Source organism: Brassica napus, chromosome A1 (genome assembly GCF_020379485.1).
Source record: "Brassica napus cultivar Da-Ae chromosome A1, Da-Ae, whole genome shotgun sequence".
NCBI lineage: Eukaryota > Viridiplantae > Streptophyta > Magnoliopsida > Brassicales > Brassicaceae > Brassica > Brassica napus.
In genome coordinates this window covers 25,450,071-25,463,875 of record NC_063434.1, presented here as the reverse complement: position 1 = coordinate 25,463,875, position 13,805 = coordinate 25,450,071, and the positions used below count along the sequence as shown (strand labels likewise).

At 34.6% G+C, this 13,805-nt stretch overlaps 2 long non-coding RNA genes across 4 annotated transcripts; one reads left to right on the top strand and one right to left on the bottom strand.

The window, feature by feature from the left end:
* Window positions 1-8,049: 8,049 nt before the first annotated feature.
* On the bottom strand, window positions 8,050-9,669 carry LOC125577343. Of its 3 annotated transcripts, XR_007315786.1 has the most exons (4): window positions 9,543-9,665; window positions 8,926-9,002; window positions 8,733-8,832; window positions 8,050-8,551 (listed from the first exon to the last, which is right to left on the bottom strand). It is a non-coding gene; the product is annotated as an uncharacterized LOC125577343 (long non-coding RNA). The 3 variants fall into 3 exon arrangements; XR_007315785.1 differs by having other exon boundaries at window positions 8,050-8,832; window positions 9,543-9,669; XR_007315784.1 differs by having other exon boundaries at window positions 8,050-9,002; window positions 9,543-9,660.
* A 704-nt stretch (window positions 9,670-10,373) lies between these two features.
* LOC125577344 lies at window positions 10,374-12,011 on the top strand. The gene is made up of 2 exons (XR_007315788.1): window positions 10,374-10,490; window positions 10,567-12,011. It is a non-coding gene; the product is annotated as an uncharacterized LOC125577344 (long non-coding RNA).
* Window positions 12,012-13,805: the final 1,794 nt, after the last annotated feature.

Below are 13,805 nucleotides of genomic sequence, written 5' to 3'. Positions count from 1 at the left end.
TGAGATTCTCTGCCAAAATGAAGATACCACAGGTCACAAGTTGAGCAGAAGCTTGATAAACTGTGACTGAGACACTCGGGTGCCATACGACGATTATCCTGGCATTATCATGATGCTCAGAGTTCGCAAAATACTTCCAATCTGTTGGGAGAGCTCCAGTATTTTATCGATTAAGTTTCCATGTCTTGGCTAATCGCTAGGTTGTAGAAACTTTGTCATCGCCATAGTACAGCCGGACACCACCTCCACACTGAATGATGACGCATTCGCTCATGACATAGACACATTGCACTTAACCACACCACATCTTATCTCGGTTTGGTCCACTTAGCTTGAGAAAAAATTATATTGTTACAGGTTTCTTGCTCCATATATTGCATTGTAGCATTCATGTTCAATGAAATATTGACCATGTATTCCAAAATAAATTAATAATCGTACGATTGTTTATGATATTGAGTAAAATTATATTTTGTTTAAGTTTTGGTTTTGGGTAAGTTTTATGAAGACGAAAAAAAAAACTACTAATTTATGCCAAAAAAAAACTATAACTACTAGTTTGATGATTCTTTTTTTTTGAATGAATGTAAAATTTATTCAGTCAAAAACTTTGTTTCACCAAATGCTTCTATTGTTGATTCGTGTAAATAATCAAAGAACCCATTAAAAAAATCAAATTTTGAGCTTTAAATTGGAAAAAAAATCTTGCACTCGTGTCCCAAACCAGGTACACAGCCTTTGTCAAGGTATCTCTGACCTTTTCCTCAAAGTGATATAACAATTTCGGACAAACCATTTTGTCCTCAAACTTGATCAGGACCTTCTCATCTCTTGGTTACTCACCATGTCGACGAAATTGCGTTCTCTCCATATACTATGCACCAGAGCTTGAAAGCATAGCGAATGAGGAATACCTCCGTTGAGAGCCTGTGGCTAAATATAACATCTAAAATCTCACTCAATTTTGTTGTGAATGCATCTCTTAAGATTTTCCCTACTAGTTATTTCCATACTTTTGCTGAGTAGCGACATCTAAAGAACATGTGCTGGCAAGTCTCCTGATTTTCCTGGCACAACACACAGCATATTCGTAGCAGAAAAAAAGTTTTCTAGTTTATAATTAAAAAATAAAACAAAAGATTTTTTTTGGCATCAAAATAAAAGGATTATTTGAGTGAATCTTTCTATGTTTTGTGTTAGTGCTAAAAGAAAAACCATTACGTTCAAAAATCTATAAAATGTGGATTTTCAAAAGGGATTGTTCAAGAGATCGAACCCACAGGTAAAAGAGATCAATAAAGAAAAATATTGGACTAAAGGTTTGGGCCAAGAAAAAAGGAGATCGTGAATCCACTCGAATTTTGCCAAAGTCCAACTTCAACAAGTTGAGTGGTCGTAACTCTCTAACCTCTAATCGTAGGGGTCGAGTAAGGGGGGGGGGGGGGGGGGGGGGGGGGGGGGGGGACTCTTAGATTTTGATTTGGCTGCGCTTGAATATTTTTGTTGTATATAAACAAATCAAACTTACAGAAAGAGATATAAGGAGATAGTAGCAAATCCACTACCCAACTTGTGTTATTCTAACCTCTAATCGTAGGGGTCGAGTAAGGAGGGGGGGGGGGGGGGGGGGGGGGGGGGGGGGGGGGGGGGGGGGGGGACTCTTAGATTTTGATTTGGCTGCGCTTGAATATTTTGTTGTATATAAACAAATCAAACTTACAGAAAGAGATATAAGGAGATAGTAGCAAATCCACTACCCAACTTGTGTTATAGATTGGTCCATGAACCCATTCATCTTCAACTTTGAGTTGAATCGCTTGTTTTTTTTACAGCCACAACAATCATATGTAAATGTGAGTGAAACTTCCAGTGGACCAGATCGTTCGTAGGTTATCGCAGGATATACAAACATTAGTTTTCTTTTTCTTTTAAATGAAACTCAACGAGACCAGAAAAAGGAGTCCTCCACCGACCAAGTTGTACACTTGCTCACGGTGAGTGCTCGCTCAGTAAGTGTTTGATAGATTTCACAAAACCTTAACCAAGAAACTCAAGTTAATGGTAACTACGATACACTATTTTGAAAAAAAAAAAAATTCTTACCGAATACGAATAGAGTATGAATATATTTGAACTTGTCATAGTTTATGGTCATTAGGCTAAATTACAGTTAGCTGTGTGTGAAATATAGAAGTATGTGTTTGGCATGTTGAGTTTATATATCATGCTTAGTGACTCTTCTCTGTTACCTTCATCCTTTTTTTTTTAATGAATGCTAAATTTTATTCATCAAAAAACCTTTTTACATCAAATGAAGCTGTAAAAAAAAATCTACTCCTATTCCTTTCCCTATACATCATCTTCAAAAAAGGAACAAAATTTCATATCCAACCAACCCTGTATTTACACTCTAGTAGCAAACCGGTACTGCAAAATGTTCTCCAATCCTTCATCCTTTTTTGTTTGAGTTTGCACTTTGCATGATATTTCTAGGCTTTTGCTTCATTATTTTGTTGGTTATTGTAGAAATGTACTTTCGATATCCAGGGCATCTGAACTAATGCTGAACAACATGGGTCATGGGTTATGTAACACTATGCCAATCCACGTTTTATAGTAGATAGTATTCTTATTGTGTCTCTTATATCATTATAGGTAAGTTGTAAGATCGTGTAGGATATATATGAACATAATTTAAAAATATACATAATAATAATATATAGCAGTGTACGCTTCTTTGCCACAAGTACAACAAGGATATCATGAAACACAACAAATGACCCTATATGAAAACTAACTGGAAAACAAATATTTTAATGAGTTAGGCTTCAATTCTATAAACAGACCCATTGGGGTTTCATAACAATAAGCAATATACCCAATTATAGAATCATGTTCGGCCCTCCTTCACGCGTTGCTGTTTATAACGAAAGGAAAAATATTGGATACTATTAAGTTCAATGACCCAACTACAAATTCAAAATCTCGCTCTCTCGCTCTTTACCATAGATGAAAAGGCTAAAAGGCCACGTACTTCAGTAGGTACACACACATAACGTATAGTTTATTATCGTTGTGAACTTTTTCAAATATGAATCAATATTTGGCATCTCAATTTGTGGAAATGTTGGTTGATGTATGATGATGTATCCTGCTACTCGGAAACTTCGACACGTGTCTGTCATGTTAAGCATATAACTTTTTACTAATACAACATATGTACATAATTCAAATATAAGATTGGGATGATATGAATTGGAGGAGTGGCAATGGCAGTATCACCAAGAAGAGCACTAAGAAGTTGCCGGCCCACTTTGTTTACCATTGTTCACACATCGGTCAAAGGAAGCTACTAGAACTTACGTGACTCTCACGTTTCCATTATTTTCGGTTCTTTATAAATACTTACAAAGACCAACATTCTCTCCATATATCAATCGATCCAATTTCACAAACGGCTTCTCTAGCTAGCTTCACTCCTCTTAATCATTCACAAATAAGGATCCTTTTTATCAGTGACTGGCCACAAAGAAGTATCTTTTTGTCAGTGACTGATTGGTTTGGTTCGTATAGGAAGTAATGAAAATGGGAAGCCTCAAGTTGTTACTTGTTAGGAGCTGCTTTCTTAGTTTTAGTAGTTTTTGACGTCTGTTTAGCTCCGGGGGAGGCTCCGGTTCAGGTTCCGGATATGGTTCAGGCTCCAGGGGAGCACGTAGAAGTGGTGTTGGTGGAGGAGGAGGAGAAGGATTAGGTTCAGGGAGTGGATACGGTTCAGGCTTCAGGGTATGGGTCCGGTCCCGGAAGTGGTTATGGCTCTGGAGGAGGAAACGGTGGTGGTGGGGGTGGAGGCGGTGGAGGTGGAGGTGGTAACGGAGGTTCCGGATACGGATCGGGTTATGGATGCGGCTCTGGATATGGAAGTGGTGGCGGTAGAGGGGGAAGAGGTGGCTGTGGAGGCGGAAGCGGAAGCGGTGGTGGGGTAGCTGTGGAAATGGATCAGGATATGGAAGCGGATACGGCGGAAGTGATAACTACGGTGACTCACCCTAAATAATTTGTATTCAGATATAAGCTTATCTTACGTGATTAGGAACGTGTTATAGTGAGGTGGTCGATTTTCTGTCGTCACACAAACATGCTTATATATTGTGTAGATTAAAGTCTACTTTCGTTGTTTTTTTTTTTTTTTTGGTGAAAACTCAAGTTTGAGGTGGTTTGGGTTATTAAACCGAAATAAAACAACCAATGAAAAGTAGCTCTTTACGAAAGGTCCTAGCAGTTTTAGCTAAAAAATCAGAAAACTGGTTGCGCACTCGTGGCACAGGGGTGATTTTGAAGTCCGGGAAACAAATCTATTGCGTCTCTATCTTCTCCAACTCTGTCGCGAAGCTTGACCACTCTTTGCAGTCAGTTCCAAAGCTCTGGCATGGCGAGTGTTGAAGCATATTCTCCATTGCCCATCGCAGTGCTTCTACTTCCGAATGCAATGCTGATTCACATCGAGTGAAATTCCGTATTTTCATAAGTTGAATGTTCTCCCAACTATCCATTCATACCCATCCACATTCACTAAAAGCGATCAGAAACTGTCCAAGATCGATCTAACATGCAAATATTACCCAAACTTAAGACTTAGATTTTCTCATTATTGCTGGCATGTACTACTGGTGGTATCATCTCATTTGCATTAAACTAGGCTTGACATTCAGTTTCTGTGTATCGAACTAGTTCCAAAGGGTCTTTGTCTATTCTTCTGAAAAGCTTAGCATTACGAGCCTTTCAAATATACCATATTATCCAGGGATAAAGATCAATGTTTTGGTCTGGTTTTAAGATATCATTCTTCCTCCAGAATAGATAGTACATGTTTGTGTAGTCTACTTTCGTTGTTAAAGAGAGCGATGATATGGTTTAAATTGGCAGTAATAACATGCATATTTCCATGCATTATTTACGATTCTTATGTCTTTATGTATATACATTATTTTTTGGTATTCATCCTATACTATTACTTGGGAGACATCCATAAATTTTGAACGATATAAAGAAAGTTAGTATGGTTCCTTCTTTCAAATGATAATATTTACAACCCTTAATCGATACAAATGGAAGAAACTGGACTTGAATTGTAGCATTAAGGTTAAAACGGACTTTTTGGCCCAATACGTTATATGCTTGGACACTTACAGCATGATTAATCTGGGATCTTGATTTAAGGTTCTTAACTCATGATTTAACATTTATTTTTTACTTTTCGGCTAAAAGCTGGTTCTTATATCTCTTATTTAAAAGACGATTTTTAGTTTTTTTAGTTAAAAGCTAAAAAATGATTTTTAATCATAGCCTTACAAGCTGCTTTTAAGGATATTTTAATTAGTTTTTATTTATTTTTTATTTAATTTATTGTTCTTTTTCTTTTTCATGTCTCATTTTTCCAACATTAACTTAATAAGTTACTACTTTCATAAGTTTTTTGGCTGTTCATTTTGTAAATATTTCATAAATTATTTCAATAGTTTTATTGATGTTTATTTTTTAATATTTTTACATAATTTAGAACTAATAAACCAGAAAATGTCTACAACAATAAAGCAGATTAAGATAGTTTGGATTTTTTTTATTGTTGTGTTGTGAAATTTAAGTTTGGTCTTTTAAACTCTCATCTAATTTTAATAATGATTCAAAATGGTATAACTTGTATTGTTTTGTTCTTCTGAAGTCAAATAACATCAATAGTGGTGTTATAGCATTTTTTGTTTCAATTATTGAAGAGAGTAATAATTTTCACATATTTTCATGGTAAATTGCATTTTTAATTCAATTATATTTTTTCATATGTAAATTTTTGCTTTAAATTGGGGAGATTGTGTTTATTTGACCAGTTTAACTTAATATTTTTCATTGTTTTGTGCATAGTTTATTGATATAAAATGGGTAATTTGTTTTATAAAATTTCTCTATTGTTACAGAGTTTTGTTTATTGTAAAATATATTTTATTATGTGAAACGAAGAAATATTAATACTTTGCAAAATGATTTTATTTTCTATTATATTTTGTAAATTTAATAATATTACTTGTGTGTATAACTTTCAACATAGTTTAAAATAATCAAAATTTCATCATAAGTAAATGCATCGGAACAAACAATTGTTTGATAATGCACTTCAAAGTATTATTATAGGTTTATGAATTTCTTTTGAAGTCGATTGTTGAATAGCAGTATATTTTTTAATATTCCTTTGAATAATATAATAATGTTAAATATTTTAAAACATAGATAAATTATGTATATGTTCGAGAAACTAAAAACCGATGCCACATCTTAAATTTTACATATGTTTTGAAATACAACAGCCGATCTGTTGTTTTTTCCCTTGTTCTAAAACTCGGCCGAGTCACCGATTTTGCGGCCGAGAATACGGTGATCGGAGCTGCACCGTGGCGAGTCAGGGGTGATCGGTATCATTATACGGTGAGGCGAGTTATGTCCGCCTGGACCGTAGAATTACAGAATGCGGCGTATAAAAAGTAAAATTAAACTCGGAATCTCAGATCAATTAGAATTACAACAATACCGTGATTATCAAAAAATAATGAGCCCGGAAGTGTTGCATAAACATATGATTCGAAGTTGTACACATGATACCGTTGATGATTGATACTGTGGTTGTTTCTGCATGTCCGGTGGTTCGATAAATCAATCCAAACGAAGAAGACGACATTCCTCAAGCTTATTATCAGGACTTCACGATTTTCAGTTTATTTTCTAAAGGCCTAATTAGTTGTAATATTCATAAGCCCAACACATTAACCGTAAATAATAAGTCTTTATACTTTTAATTTGCATGTTAGTCTCATGATCCAAACTATATATATTTTTGGTAATTTTTGTGAGTGTATTATTTTTTGATTTTTGTTTTTATATTATCTATTTTGGTATTTGATGAATCTTTTATATATTTTTACAACTATAAACTCACTAAAAATTACTCCCGAGTATACTCTGACTTTATCTCGATCTTTTAACAATTCGGGATTGCCGCACGGATAACGCGTAGCGCGATTCCGAACAAAGGTAAAAAGTAACATAACAATATATAGAAGAAGTCGAATCCTGTCATGGTTGAAGATTCCAATGATCATACCTTTCACTTTCTCAATTTACAATGCATCAAAAATTACTTTGGCTACGTAAATTCTTTGTACAGTTATGAAACCATATTATATAGTGACTGACTGCATCTTAAAATGTTAATTTTATGTATAAAATATGGTATTATATGTATAAAAATACAAAAAATTCCGCCCCGCGTACTCCCTGATTTTTTTCCGATTTTTCAATAAATCGCTAGGTCCGGGTGTGCCGCACGCGTAGCGCCTAGCGAGTTTCCGAACAAGGTTTTTTTCTATTCATTGTTCTTTTTTTTTTGAACAACTTTCCTTCTTCAATCGGTATAATCCAAATATAGTAAGAAATAACATTATGGAGGATAGCCTCCATATAATTCTTTTTTTTTTCTGAAACTTAAAGCGTCCATATAAATCTTCTTACTGATTTTATGTTCGGTTGCTTTGCTTATTACTTTTTGCTTTTGTTTAGTCTGACTCACAAACCTTTACCGTTATCACATTCCGTGTGTATACTTGAATGAAGTTTAAGAATCAAATCATTAAACATAATTTTGTCATTTTGTTTATGTTTCTCAAATGTTCATAGATTTTTTTCTTCCTTTTTATCTAATTTGGCTGGCATGTTCAGCGAGTAGACCTTACATGCGTTTCTTTTTGTTATTTTCTTTGACAACTCATTTTGTTTGAGAAAGAAAAGATGATAATCTAAAACAATTGCATATCTTACTGAGTCTGCGTTAAATTAAATACACTTCTCAAGTAGAGACAGAGACGATCTATAACATTTTTACATAAACATTTGCCAAAGCACAACTAATACATATATAAATGTATTCCTCCTGTAAACCCTCATTTGACAATATATACTTTTACCCTATGCACGTCTTTGAAATGAAACATTCTGTTGGCCAATGTCTTCCTCCTATAATTACATATAGATGTGGATTTACAGACACTACCAAACACAAAGCAAAAGTATTTCTAAGTTTTCACAGAAGAGGCAAGGAAATGAGGGCAATCACAACTTTGTTTTTACTTTATGCTTCCTTGTTCCTTTTGCTTTAGCGTAACTCTGATTTTGGTTTCTACTGTCAGTCATGTCACTGTGCTGGATCTATCATATGATCATATCTAAGGGCGTTTCCAACAGTCGTAACCGTAGCATTACTGCAGCATCGCTTCTTATGCAGTTGAGTGATTGGTTTGTTACGGTTCGTAAATTCTCCTTTGTTACTGCAGCATCAGTTAATATGCAGTTAAATTTATATGGAGTGAAGAACAATGATTATATAAACTCATTACGTGTCCTTCATCAAATGAAACATCAGATCAATACTCATTACTTCAGTTCCACCATTCTGGATGGTGTCCGTGAGATATCCCATCTCTCTTTGAGTGAAAGAGCAAGGAGATTTCACCTGCAACAGACATTACATACATAAAAGTTTTGAACCAACTGGAACATGGTGAATCATCTTAAACATGAGAGAGCAATGACGAAGTTATATAGACAACTCAGAAATCATCAATGAGAAAACTCAATACAAATCTGTAAAAATATCGCTGAATTGAACTCTTGGTTAACTCATACGCACTGACCCCTTTCCAGAGATGAAGCAAGAGATCTCAAAGGATATGTATGCATACTCTCTTCTTTCCCACTTTTCATTTTATAATAACCCAAGTCCAATACCTCAAACTGAAAAACAGAATTAAGATATTTCAAAGTATTTGGAAAACAGGTTTCTCATTTCCGATTTCATCTTAAAAGTTTTTGTTTATCTATGTTTACCTCTGCCTTTGGGAGTGATCACCTGGATTAGTTCATCGACTGTACCAACTTTTCTCCCTTGTTTATTCACATGCTCCCTGCAGTCCAAAAAGACAGCCTTGAAGTTCAACTATACCCATTTCTAGACCAAAAATGGTTTATTTGTTCAGTTATATGAGCAAATTAAAGTTGATTCCTATACTTTTCACCAACAACAACTCATACAAAATGGGCTCGAAATTGTTAACCCCTCTAATGGAACAGAAGTATATATAATGAAGAAAATATACTTGGATTAAAAACTCATACAAAATGGGCATGGCATTCAAATTCTACATGGAATGAGACAGAAGATTGGAAGCGCTTAAATAATCCTTATGCTCTTCTGAAGCAATGAGTTGGTGGTTCAGTAGGTTTGACCAATTCTCAAATAATCTAGATACTGGAATTAAGCTATAAAGTGTTATATTAAGGAAAGGAGTAGCAGACAAAGCATTTTTCACGTTTCAAGACCTTCAGAGACATTATATGAATATATAATTACTTCTTCTAACAGCCACAGTCAGGGAAAACATATCAAAGAAAAGATTAGAAAGCATGTATGTGATTATACTCAGACCAAACTATAAAAAACTTACATTCAGTTTCTTCTAATTTGACAAGGAACAAGCATTCCTTCCAATTCCTGCAATTTTATTCCTATACGTTCCTTTCCTATTTGTTCCTCGTGTTCCCGAAAAGGTCACCAGTCAGAGCCTAAACGTTGAAGAAGAGGAATAGTTAGGTTGCCTGAGATTTAGAAGGGAACGGCAATAATTTTTTTGGGTCTGGGTTTCGGTAGGAACCAAACAAACTCTCGACTTGGCCTGTTTTTAGGGATGTCAACAGAAGGCTTGTCCCGCTGGCCTGGCCCGTTAAAACCTGTGGCGGGGCGGGTTTGGGCCTAAGTATTCATGACCCACAATAAAGCGGGCCTTACGGGACGGAGCTTGTTCGGTTTCGGGTTCAAAGCGGTACGGCCCTCATTACCCGCGGGACAGCCCATAGAACAGCATCTGGAAGCTTCGTCGATTTCGTTTCTTTCTTCACCTGAAAACGAAAAGAAAGAGAGAGTGAAAGGCGATGGAGCTTCGACGACGACCGTGAGAAGAAATGGAGCTCCAACGATGGCCGTACATGTTCGATGTCTGGCAGGCGATAGTGTTTCCGCCTTCCGGTGACCACATCGTGCTCGAGCTGCATCAGCGGAGCTTCTTTACATGCATTGGTGATGACGAGGTTGATGATGGGAGGAAGCAAGTTACAATCTTTTTTGGTACACCAGACCAGAACTGCTGAAGGGTTTGCTAAAGTGAGTTGCTTTGATTCAAAACAGAGTGAAGATGATGAAATCTAAAGCAAGATACGAGAAGATCAGATTCAAAATGGTTGATTTGGTATAATACCCTTTAATAAAGCTTAAACCTTTCTTTGTTGTTATTTTGATATGGTTCTGATTTGTTTTAACAGGACGATTATGCTGCTGATGATGATGAGTACGAGGAGAAGTTGAAGAAAGAGGATATGGCTTTCTTCTTCTTAGCCACGTTAGTCTTTTTTTTCTAAGATCTGGTTTTGTTTTTGTTGAAGTTGATTTTGATTTTTACAATCTTGGTTGTGTAGATATGGAGACGGTGAGCCAACAGACAATGCGGCGAGATTCTATAAATGGTTCACCGAGGTGAGTCTTTTGTTGCTTGGGGTCAGTTAGTTGTTGTAACGTGTGTCTTATGTTTACTTGTGTCTCAAGTTTTGTACATGTGTCATGTGAGTTACAGGGGAATGACAGAGGAGACTGGCTCAAGAACTTGAAGTATGGTGTTTTTGAATTAGGAAACAGACAATATGTGTTGCAGGTTGCCAAAGTTGTAGATGACATTCTTGTTGAACAAGGTTTGTTTTGTTTCTTTGTTTTGATCATTCGTTTTGATGTGTTTGTATTATTGTTTTCTAACATGATGACTTGGTTTGTTTCAGGTGCACAGCATCTTGTACAAGTTGGTCTTGGAGATGATGACCAGTGTATTGAAGATGACTGCACTGCATGGTACTTACTTTGTCTATTTACATTTCTACTTTGGACATTTGTTTTTATTTTTATTTTCTAAGCTCAGTTTGCTATCTCTTGCAGGCGAGAAGCATTGTGGCCTGAGTTGGATACATTACTAAGGAAAGAAGGCGATACAGCTGTTACACCATACACTGCTGCTGTGCTAGAATACAGATTTTCTATTCACAGCTCTGAAGATGCGTTAGGAAGTGTTCTGGAACGGCCTGCAGTGTCAAGCATGATCGGATACACTACATTGACGTATGTCCCGCGGGACAGCCTGCAAAGGAGTGTGCATTTGGCGGTACGGGTTTGGGATGACCTTTTGGAGACCGCAGCCCGCGCGGACCTGACCCGCAGTGACCGGCAAAGTGATGAGCCCGCTGCGGTACGGGATGGAACGGGACGGATCAACCCGTTTGACATCTCTACCTGTTTTAGTTTAGTGATTGTAATTGTAAGCTGATGACATGTTAATTAAGCTGACATGGCAAATTCTGATAGGTTTAAATTAATCAGTCTACGTGAACAATTTCTCTACTCACTTTATTCTCCTTTTAGTATAGTATAAATGCCGGTACAATGGTATGGCTGACAGAAGTTGACTGGTCTAGTCTTCGCTACCCAAAAAAATTTCCACATGTTTCTTTCCATAGTTTTCTCCCATGATATTAAAATTCATTAATAACTCCTCGTTATGGAAATTTATGCAGATTTTTTTGAACCAACTCAAAAATTATTACGTGGAGTAAAAAAGGTTCATGATGTTTGCTGTGTAACCAGGGGCGGACCCAAGTACAGTATGGGTGTGGCACGTGCCACATACTGATATTATATAATCCTTGTGTAAGAAATATATAGACACAAGTATGTAGCTTAATTGGCTTTAAAGGCTTATATGTGCTCCACCCACTCATTGTTCGAAACATGAGCTACGGGTTTTGTTCTTTCATTTTATCTTGCGCACTCTTGATTCACCTTTTCGTAAATGACAACTTCTCTCTTATTTCCTTGTTTTTGCTACCAAAGTCTAAAACAGTTCTTTCTTTTTAATAATTATTTGTTTTCCTTCTTTCTTTAAAATGATTTTCCAAAGTAAAAGAATATAATTTATTCAAATTTTGTTGTAACAATTATTTTACTAAGTTCATTTTTAGTAGTCAGATTAAAATAACAACTAAAGGAATTAGTTTTCATAATAAAATTATTATGTGCAATATATAATTTAAAACAAACATTTAAAATATGAAAACTGGTTTTTAATTCATTTAAATTAAGATATTTTTTTAATTATGAATGTCTTTTAAAAGAATAATTTGATTTAATATACTAAATTAAATTTTATATTTTTATATTTATCGTGCCCCAGGTTATATTATTTTCTAGATCTGCCCCTGTGTGTAACCATAGTAATCCATTAAGAACATAAATGTATATTTTACTTATACAGACAAATTATAAACGTGGTAAGAAACTGTAAAGTGTCTATGAATGTTTTTCTCAAAAAAGGTCTAATGTGGAACAAGTTACTTTCATGGATCATGGGGCCACGGTATTATTTTGAAAGCGGACCGTTTATTTTTAATGTTGTCTGTAAGTGGGATGTGAATAGCTCCCTACCAATCAGACACCTCCATGCCTTCTAATTTATCTAGAATTATTGATTTCGTTGGGATGAAAGTAGAAACTGGAGTTACGTATTTGGTGACGAATTTGACGCGTTGCGACAAAATAAAAAAAGACGTTTTTGACGAGCTTTCTCTTTAAGCGCGAGGTTAGGTTCATAATTAGATACTTGTGAGATAAATCACAAAGTATTTAACAGTCAAGGGACCTAATCACTATATTTCACAGCGTTGCGCGAGAGCGTTTCTCGTTGAGGTCGTTATTTTTAGATATTTGTAAACTGGGCCCGATGGGAATCCCTTATATATTAATTGAGAAACATTTGAAAAGATGTAACCTCAATTTTGTATTAATTAAAAGATGCCCCAATGCATAGGTGGCACTCAATTAGGTAGTCAATTACATTCAATTGAAAAATAAGTAGGTCCACATTCGATTTTTATATGTTGTTAGATACATAAGTTGGTCAAACTATATGATATAATGATATGATATGATATTTTCTTTCCTTAAATAAAACCTACGGAATTACCATAAATGACTAATATATATATGACAATTAATGAGTTTAATAATAAAGATTTGATAACAATGTATATCTCCTCCATCATTTTTTGTTTAATTTTATATTATTAAAATAAATTAAACAATCAAATTAGCTATAAAAATAAAATTTAGATTTTTTCGTATATGTCATATTTTGAATTTTTAAAAACGATAATAAATGACTAAAACTATTAAAATTATTATGTTAAAAATTAATGATCAATGGTTTAACATTTTTATTATAAGAAGATACACATGATTTTAAAACCATATGAGTAAAAAATATCATTTAATAATAAAATAATATATATATATATATATATATATATATATATATTAAACACTATATACCATAAGATTACATAAATATTTTAATATTAAAACTTTCAATGAATTTTCAAGAACATTTATAAATTATAAACTTATTAAAGATTTCAGATTGAAAATTTTGTTATCGATGATTTAAATATTTTGTTATAAAACGATATGAACGATCATAGAACCGTATGATTATAAATTCTTATTTAATAAATAACTATACAAAATATACTATTCCTAGAAAAATAGGTTGGTCCATCTTAACTTATATTACACTTTTTATTAAACTAACTATCGAATTGATAAATAACGTACCAAAAAT